Source organism: Triticum aestivum, chromosome 7B (genome assembly GCF_018294505.1).
Source record: "Triticum aestivum cultivar Chinese Spring chromosome 7B, IWGSC CS RefSeq v2.1, whole genome shotgun sequence".
NCBI lineage: Eukaryota > Viridiplantae > Streptophyta > Magnoliopsida > Poales > Poaceae > Triticum > Triticum aestivum.
In genome coordinates this window covers 63,604,232-63,611,529 of record NC_057813.1, presented here as the reverse complement: position 1 = coordinate 63,611,529, position 7,298 = coordinate 63,604,232, and the positions used below count along the sequence as shown (strand labels likewise).

General features: G+C 51.0%; 1 pseudogene; it reads left to right on the top strand.

Annotated features, from left to right (window-relative positions):
* The first annotated feature begins 1,019 nt into the window (after positions 1-1,019).
* Positions 1,020-6,210, top strand: LOC123157656 (glutamate receptor 2.7-like; annotated as a pseudogene).
* Positions 6,211-7,298: the final 1,088 nt, after the last annotated feature.

Here is a 7,298-nt window from a genome sequence, read left to right as displayed (position 1 = left end):
ACAACACAAAATGTGTGGGTGGGGAGGTGGGGAGCGTGTGCAGGGGGGGGGGGTGATGCATGTTTGGTAGTGACGCGTCGCCCCGCGTGCGAAATAGGAGGTCCCTTGGTGGTTCTCGTGTCTTCGGATGAATGTCTTGCTTGACCATGTCGTCGCTTGTCGACGACGACGCTCTTCGCGTAGACCTGGCCAACGGTCCGGACCGGCCTAGCCCAGACATGACACAGTCCACCCTTAAGCTGGTTGGGCACGACACGCCGAGGCACACATATACTTCCTCCATTCCAAAATAGATGACTCAACTTTATACAAGTATACTTCCTCCGTTTCAAAATAGATGACTCAACTTTGTACTAAAGTTTGTACAAAGTTGAGTCATCTATTTTGAAACGGAGAAAGTATGCGGTGGCAGTGGCGGAGCCAGGAAACTAGTATTAGGGGGGCCAAGTGCTATCAAAATAGCTTGGGGAGGGCCAAACAATAGGACAATAGGCTTTAAGCAGCAAATGATCACTAACTCTTCACTGTTAATCAGCAATTTAGCAACAAAATTCAGATGTTAGGGGTGGCCAGGCCCCTGCTGGTCCCCCTGTCTCCGTCATTGTATAGTGGGCCAGCATGCATGCCTCGCCTCGAGAGGCCTAGGCACGACACATGAGCTAAACAGACCAATTCGACTTTACTTATAAGAACATTACCTCAAGGAATTCCCCTAAAAAGAAAACCTCGAGGAGTCAACACTTTCGCACTACGGCCTGAGTGCATGATTAGTGTTATTTGCTAGGTCTGATGTTCTTTTGTCAAAATTTTGTAAAATGATCATGGCCTCGGTGTGATGGTTTCACGCAATTAACTCGTCAGGGACAGATAGGAAACATATACGCCTTTCCATGGTGATTCTAGTAAAAAGGAATCTTTGAACATGTGATGGTTCTAGTAAAACTTCATGCTCTTGTTTTACAAATTCGATGTGATGGTTCTTATTTTGCTAGTTGCATGCCTTTGCAGCCGAGGAGCTCATGAACAAGAATGATGAGGTGAAAGCCATCATCTCGCCTCAGACATCAGCCGAGGTGGAGTTATTCACCGGTATCACGAGAAGCGAGAAGCAGCAACACCCCGATCCTTTTCCTCTCCACCACCGCGCCGGCATTTAGTTCGCCGCAGTCACGTCTCTTTGTGCGCACCGCACCCGACATGAGCTCCCAGGCGGCGCATATTGCTGCCGTCTTGGAGGCATTCGCATGGCGTGCTGCCATCCTGCTGCACGAGGACTCGCCCTATGGCATCGGCATTCTCTCGGCGCTGGTCCACGCATTCCAAGGATCACGCAGCCTGACGGATAGCGTGGCCGTGCCCATTGACGCGACAAACAGCAGCCTCGACGCGGCGCTTCGTGGCATCAGGGCCATGCCCACACGGGTGTACATCGTGCACATGCTCCCCGCTCTGGCCACGCGCCTCTTCCGCCGGGCCATGGTCGCCGGCAATGATGTCGGAGGGGTACGTCTGGATTGCGACCACCGGCGTTGGGGACTGCCTCCCCAACCACGGGGACATCGACAGCATGCAGGGGGTTGTCACTCTGCGGCCTCATGTGTTTGAAACAGAGCAAGCGAGGAGGTTCTCCGCGCGACTCAAGGTGAAGTTTCCACAGGAGTGCCCGACTCCTGATGACGACCAAAGTGTGCCGATGTCGCTGCTCTGGTTGTATGACACGGCGTGGGCGGCTGCGGCGGCAGCTGAGGTCTCTTTTCGAACGGCACAACGGAAGTCGTCATTTCTCGACGCTCTGCTCGTTACCAAGTTCGACGGTCTGGCCGGAAGGTTCAGGCTTGTTGACGGGCAACGGCAGGTCTCGGCATATGAGATCGTCAATATCAGCGGCAAAGGCTCAAGGACAGTCGGTTTCTGGACGCCGGAGTTCGGCATCTCGACGAACCTGTACTCTACTCGAGGAAGGAAAAGGCTGAAGCAGATCCTTTGGGCAGGCAAGACAGCGGCTGTACCGACCGGGTTGAGCGAGTCACCGCCGCTTCGTGTCGCGGTGCCGGGATGGGACTTGTTCGGCCGCGGCCAATTCGTGAACTTTTCCCACGGCCACGATCCAAGCAGCGGCACCGGAAGACCGAAGGGGTACTGAATAGAGGTGTTCGAGGCGGCCATGGAGAGACTGGGATACTCGTTTGCTGATTACACCTACGTCCAATATAGGGCCGAAGAGGTCAGTATGCGTGCCAACACTAAAAATCCTTCCATGATGATGATTTAATAGCTGTATTTTCCAACCGGTTGATTTCAGGTACCGTCAACCGCCCAGTCGGTACGATCATACAACGAACTTGTGAAACAGGTGTACGACAAGGTCAGTACGCGTGCCAACACAAGAAATGCTTCCATGATATATATAGTTCTATTTTTCACTTGTGCCTAAAATATATTAACCGTTTTTTACGAGAAACTTTTGATCAATTCATCAACCGGTTGAACTTTAAAGTCGCTCGTCAATTGTTGCTTGTAGAAAGCCGAAGCGGTGGTTGGGGACGTGACGATCACCGCGACCAGGATGGATTTGGCTGACTTCACGACGCCGTTCACTGACACGGGTTACTCCATGATCGTGGCCGAGGAGGACAGCAGCAAGAGCATGTGGATCTTCGTGAAGCCGCTAACGCCAGAGCTCTGGTTCACCTCCCTTGCCTTCTTCCTATTCACCGACTTCGTCGTGTGGACGAAAGAGCACAGGATCAACCCTCGATTCCGCGGCACACCATGGAAGCAATTCGGCGTCCTATTCTACTTTGCATTCTCAACCATGGTTTTTTCCCACAGTAGGAAATTCCCCCCATTCTTTTCCTATAACTACTACATACATGCATGCAAATCTAACCACGTGCAAATTAACCTACACACGGACCGTGCAACAATTATCTCTGCAGAGGAGAAGTTGGAGAGCAACCTGTCGAAGCTGGTAGTGATCATGTGGGTTTTTGTCGTGCTCATCCTCACAACAAACTACACGGCGAACCTGACATCGATGTTAACGGTACGGCAGCTCCAGCCGACGATGAACGACTGGACGGAGAGCGACTATGTGGGCTTTCAGGATGGTTCCTTAGTCGAGGACATCCTCAAGAACATGGGCTTCCAGGAGGCAAAGTTCAGGAGGTACTCCACCATGGAAGAATACGCCGATGCCCTCCGCAAAGGGTCGGGCAACGGAGGAGTCAGTGCGATCTTTGACGAGGTGCCCTACCTGAAGCTCTTCCTGTCGCGCTACTGCGAAGGCTACTCCATTTTTTTGGAACGAAGACGCTAGAGGCGTCCGGCCTTAAATTAATAAAGCCCATAGGCCAGAAGTACATGAGATACCACCAAAGCGGAAAGCGGAGATAAGGTACTCCATGGTCAGCCCGATCTACAAAAGTGGCGGGTTTGGATTTGTACGTGTGTTTCTCTCCCAGCAAATTTCTACAGATTTTATGCTCCAGTCCACCTCCTTTCAGAATCGATGAGTTTGCCTTGATTTTCAGGCTTTCCCGGTGGGATCTCCGCTGGTGGCGGACGTGTTGCGCGCCATCCTGGAGATGCAAGAGGACGGCATGCTTACACGCATCGAGAACAAGTGGTTCAGCCACCCCGGAGCGTGCGTGAGGATGAGCAAGGACGTCGACAACACTAGGCTCGAGCTATGGAGATTCCGTGGACTGTTCCTCGTCAACGCAGCCGTCTCGTGCCTCATGCTCCTCATCCACCTCGCCACCTTCGTCTCCTGGAAGCGCGTATGCCGATGGCTGCGCTTGGACGCCTTCGAAGGTCGGCGAGGCGAGCCCATGGGCAACGGCCAGGGAACGGTGGAGCTGAGTCGCCTGCAGGGTCTGGCCACCGGAGCCGAAGATCAGCAGCAAGGAGCCATGGGGGACTCTCACTCTACTCCCGCGGATGGCACCGATTCCGAGAGAAACGCAGCTTCTGCCCCTGTGCCAGAGGAACCCGATGGGGTTACCTCTACAGCGCAGTCCTCCCATGAACCTGCGCCAGCATTGGCGTCCATGTAGATGCAGAACAGGCGATCGTGTGAATCATACATAGGTGTATCAGATTGTCCATATAAAGATGGCTGCATGCATCGATTAATGCAGAAGCCGAGGGGTTAACCTTCTTTAAAAAAAATCAGATTGTCAGCAAAAGGAACTTATCACATTTATTTCTTTGCGAAAAAGATCCATATCTATTGTCAAAGTTCATTGAAAGTATAAAGCATCTCAAACATAATAAAAATTACACCGAGATCCCGAGACCACCGAACGATCACTACCATCGCCAGAATGAGCCACCGACACGCCGTTGTCGCCGCTCCCCTATCAGAGTCGGCTTGACCTTATCGATGACAGGTGGCAAATTGTCGTGCACATGCCCGTAAGGACCAACGCCTTGGAGCCGCAGTCGTCGCCGTTCAACCCTTGAATAGATCTAAAGTACTTGACACCAAGTCTTGCCACATGACGAAAACCCTAACCTCACCGTCCCAAGAAAACGAAGAAAATATACGCAGTAGCTCAAACTGTCTAATGCCGACCTCAAATGCTCCCCGGTGAACAATAAAAGCAAAACAAATAGTAAAAAAGTCTGAATTTAGTGGCAAACTTCAAAAAAAAAATGTTCTTGCAAAATTAATCTAGTGCCAAAGGCCCGTTGCCGTTTTCTAGTGTTTTTGGACTTCGCAGAAAAGGATATTTTTAGAAGCCAGAGAAAATTTGGTTGTCTGGGTATAAAGTGTTAGGATAAGTTGTATATGGAGAGGAAAGTAGTTTAAATTGTACTCTGTCTTCTATCCCTTCTTCTGTTCCAACTCCTGTAATCTTGATCGATCCGTTTTGGTTACGATCGATCGTTCTCTTGTAAGCCACGACAATGTTTCTATATAATGCAATGCGGCCCAGACGAAGGGTTCTACGCTTCCCACAATACCTTACATGGTAATCAGAGCCTCTTCCTCTCGTACATCTAGCCACGACGATTAGATTGATCTAGTTGAATCGAGAAGAGAGAAAAAGAGGATCGCCGAGAGAAAGCTATGGCAGGCACCACCGCTAGCACCGCTGCATCCACCGCTGCTTCCACCGCAAACTCCCTGGCCACATCCACCATGAGTGCCCTATCCACCCAATCCGCCGGTTTCACCTATGGGTCTTCTTCCACCTCCAGCAGCCCTACCTCTCTCGGCCCACCTCCATCGGAGAAGCTCACGAGGACAAACTTCCTCCTCTGAAAGGCCATCGTGCTACCCCAGATCAAGGGAGCACAGATGGAACACTTCCTGGATGCCACATCGCCGGCGCCTCCTGCCACTCTCACCATCAGCAAGGATGGGAAAGATGAGCAGATCTTCAACTACGCCCGCACAATCTGGTACGCTCAACAACAACAATTGCAAGGTTATCTAATGGCGTCTCTGTCCCGTGCTTGCCCAGGTGGTAACTCTCCAGACGCTGGCGGAAGTGTGGGCGGCGATCCACGCCACTTTTGCTGCTCACACCCAGGCGCAAGAGATCAACAACCGCATCGAGCTCGCCAACCTTCACAAAGGGAACTCCACTATGGCGGAGTATCTCGCCAAGATCAAGGTGCTGGCGGATGAGATCGCCACCATCAGCGCCCCTCTCACAGATCGGGAGATGACCTCCTATATCCTGAAGGGACTTGACCTCGAGTACAACTCCGTGGTGTCAGCCCTGCAAGCCCGCGTCGAGCCCATCACCACTCCAGAACCTTACAGTAAGCTCCTTAGCTTCGAGGCACGTGTCAATCTTCTACAAGGTACACATCACCGCCAGTCCTCTGTTAACAGTGCTTCTCGTGGGCGCGTCAATGGTGGTCGCGGCCGTGGTCACCAAGGTCGTGGCCGTGGCGGCGGTCATGGCGGGCGCGGCAACAATCAGGGTCCGCCCCGCTCTGGTAGTGGTGACCGTGGTGGTGGCTACAGCAACAACAACACCTATGGCGCCTCCTCCAAATCTCGCCGCACTAGGTGTCAACTGTGCAAGAAACCGGGCCACGAAGTCATCGATTGTTGGCACCGGTTTGACGAGGACTTTGTACTTGATGCACGTCATGCAGCCGCTGCCATCTGGGAGCAAGGAGGAGGTGATGGTGATACGGTCTGGTATGCAGACTCCGGCGCTACGGACCATGTCACAAATGAGCTAGAAAAGCTTGCTCTTCGCGAGAGATATCATGGCAATGATCAGATTCACACCGCAAGCGGTGGAGGTATGGAAATTCAACACATTGGTCAAGCTTCTATTAATTCACCTATCTTAAACGTGATCTAGTTCTCAAAGATGTCCTTCATGTTCCTCAAGCCGGCAAAAATCTAGCATCTATGTCTCGTTTAACTCATGACAATAATGTTTTCTTTGAGACTCATCCCACCTATTTTTTCATAAAGGATCGGGCAACGAGGGAGCTCATTCATCACGGTAGATGCATCGGAGGGCTTTACCCCATCACATCAAGAGTCTTTAGTCACAAGCATCGTCAAGTTTACTCCGTCATCAAGCCCTCCTTGGCGAGGTCGCATCAAAGGTTAGGACATCCTTCTTCAATAGTAGTCAAGCAAGTAGTCAATAAAGGCAATTTGTCATTGTCAAATAGTTCCAATAATGAGTCTGTCTGTGAAGCTTGTCAATATGCCAAGAGTCACCAACTTCCCTATCCTATGTCCAGTAGTGTGTCTAATGCTCTTTTAGAGCTTATTTTCAGTGATGTATGGGGTCATGCAAGAGATTCTTTTGGAAGAAAAAATATTATGTTAGTTTCATTGATGATTATAGCAAGTTCACCTGGATATATTTGCTTAAGTTTAAATCAAAAGTCTATTTTGTCTTCCAACACTAGTAGAAAAGAGGGCTTTGGTCCACCCTGGGTTAGCCCATTAGTCCCTGTTCAGTCTAGAACCGGGACTAATGGGGGCATTACTCCCAGGGGCCACGTGGGCCATTTGTCCCGGTTCGTCTGGACCTTTTAGTACCGGTTGGTGCCACGAACCGGGACTAAAGGGTGTGATGCCCATTAGTCCCGGTTCGTGGCACCAACCGGGACTAAAGGGTTAGACCTTTAGTCCCGGTTCGTGCCACCAACCGGTACTAATGGGGTTTGAGGCATTAGTACCGGTTCATGGCACGAACCGGTACTAAAGGTCCCATTTTCAAACTCCACCCCCACGGTGGATCGCCTTTTCAGTTTTAAAAAAAATAAAAGAAAATGTCAAAAAAATAAAAGAAAATAAGTTTCCC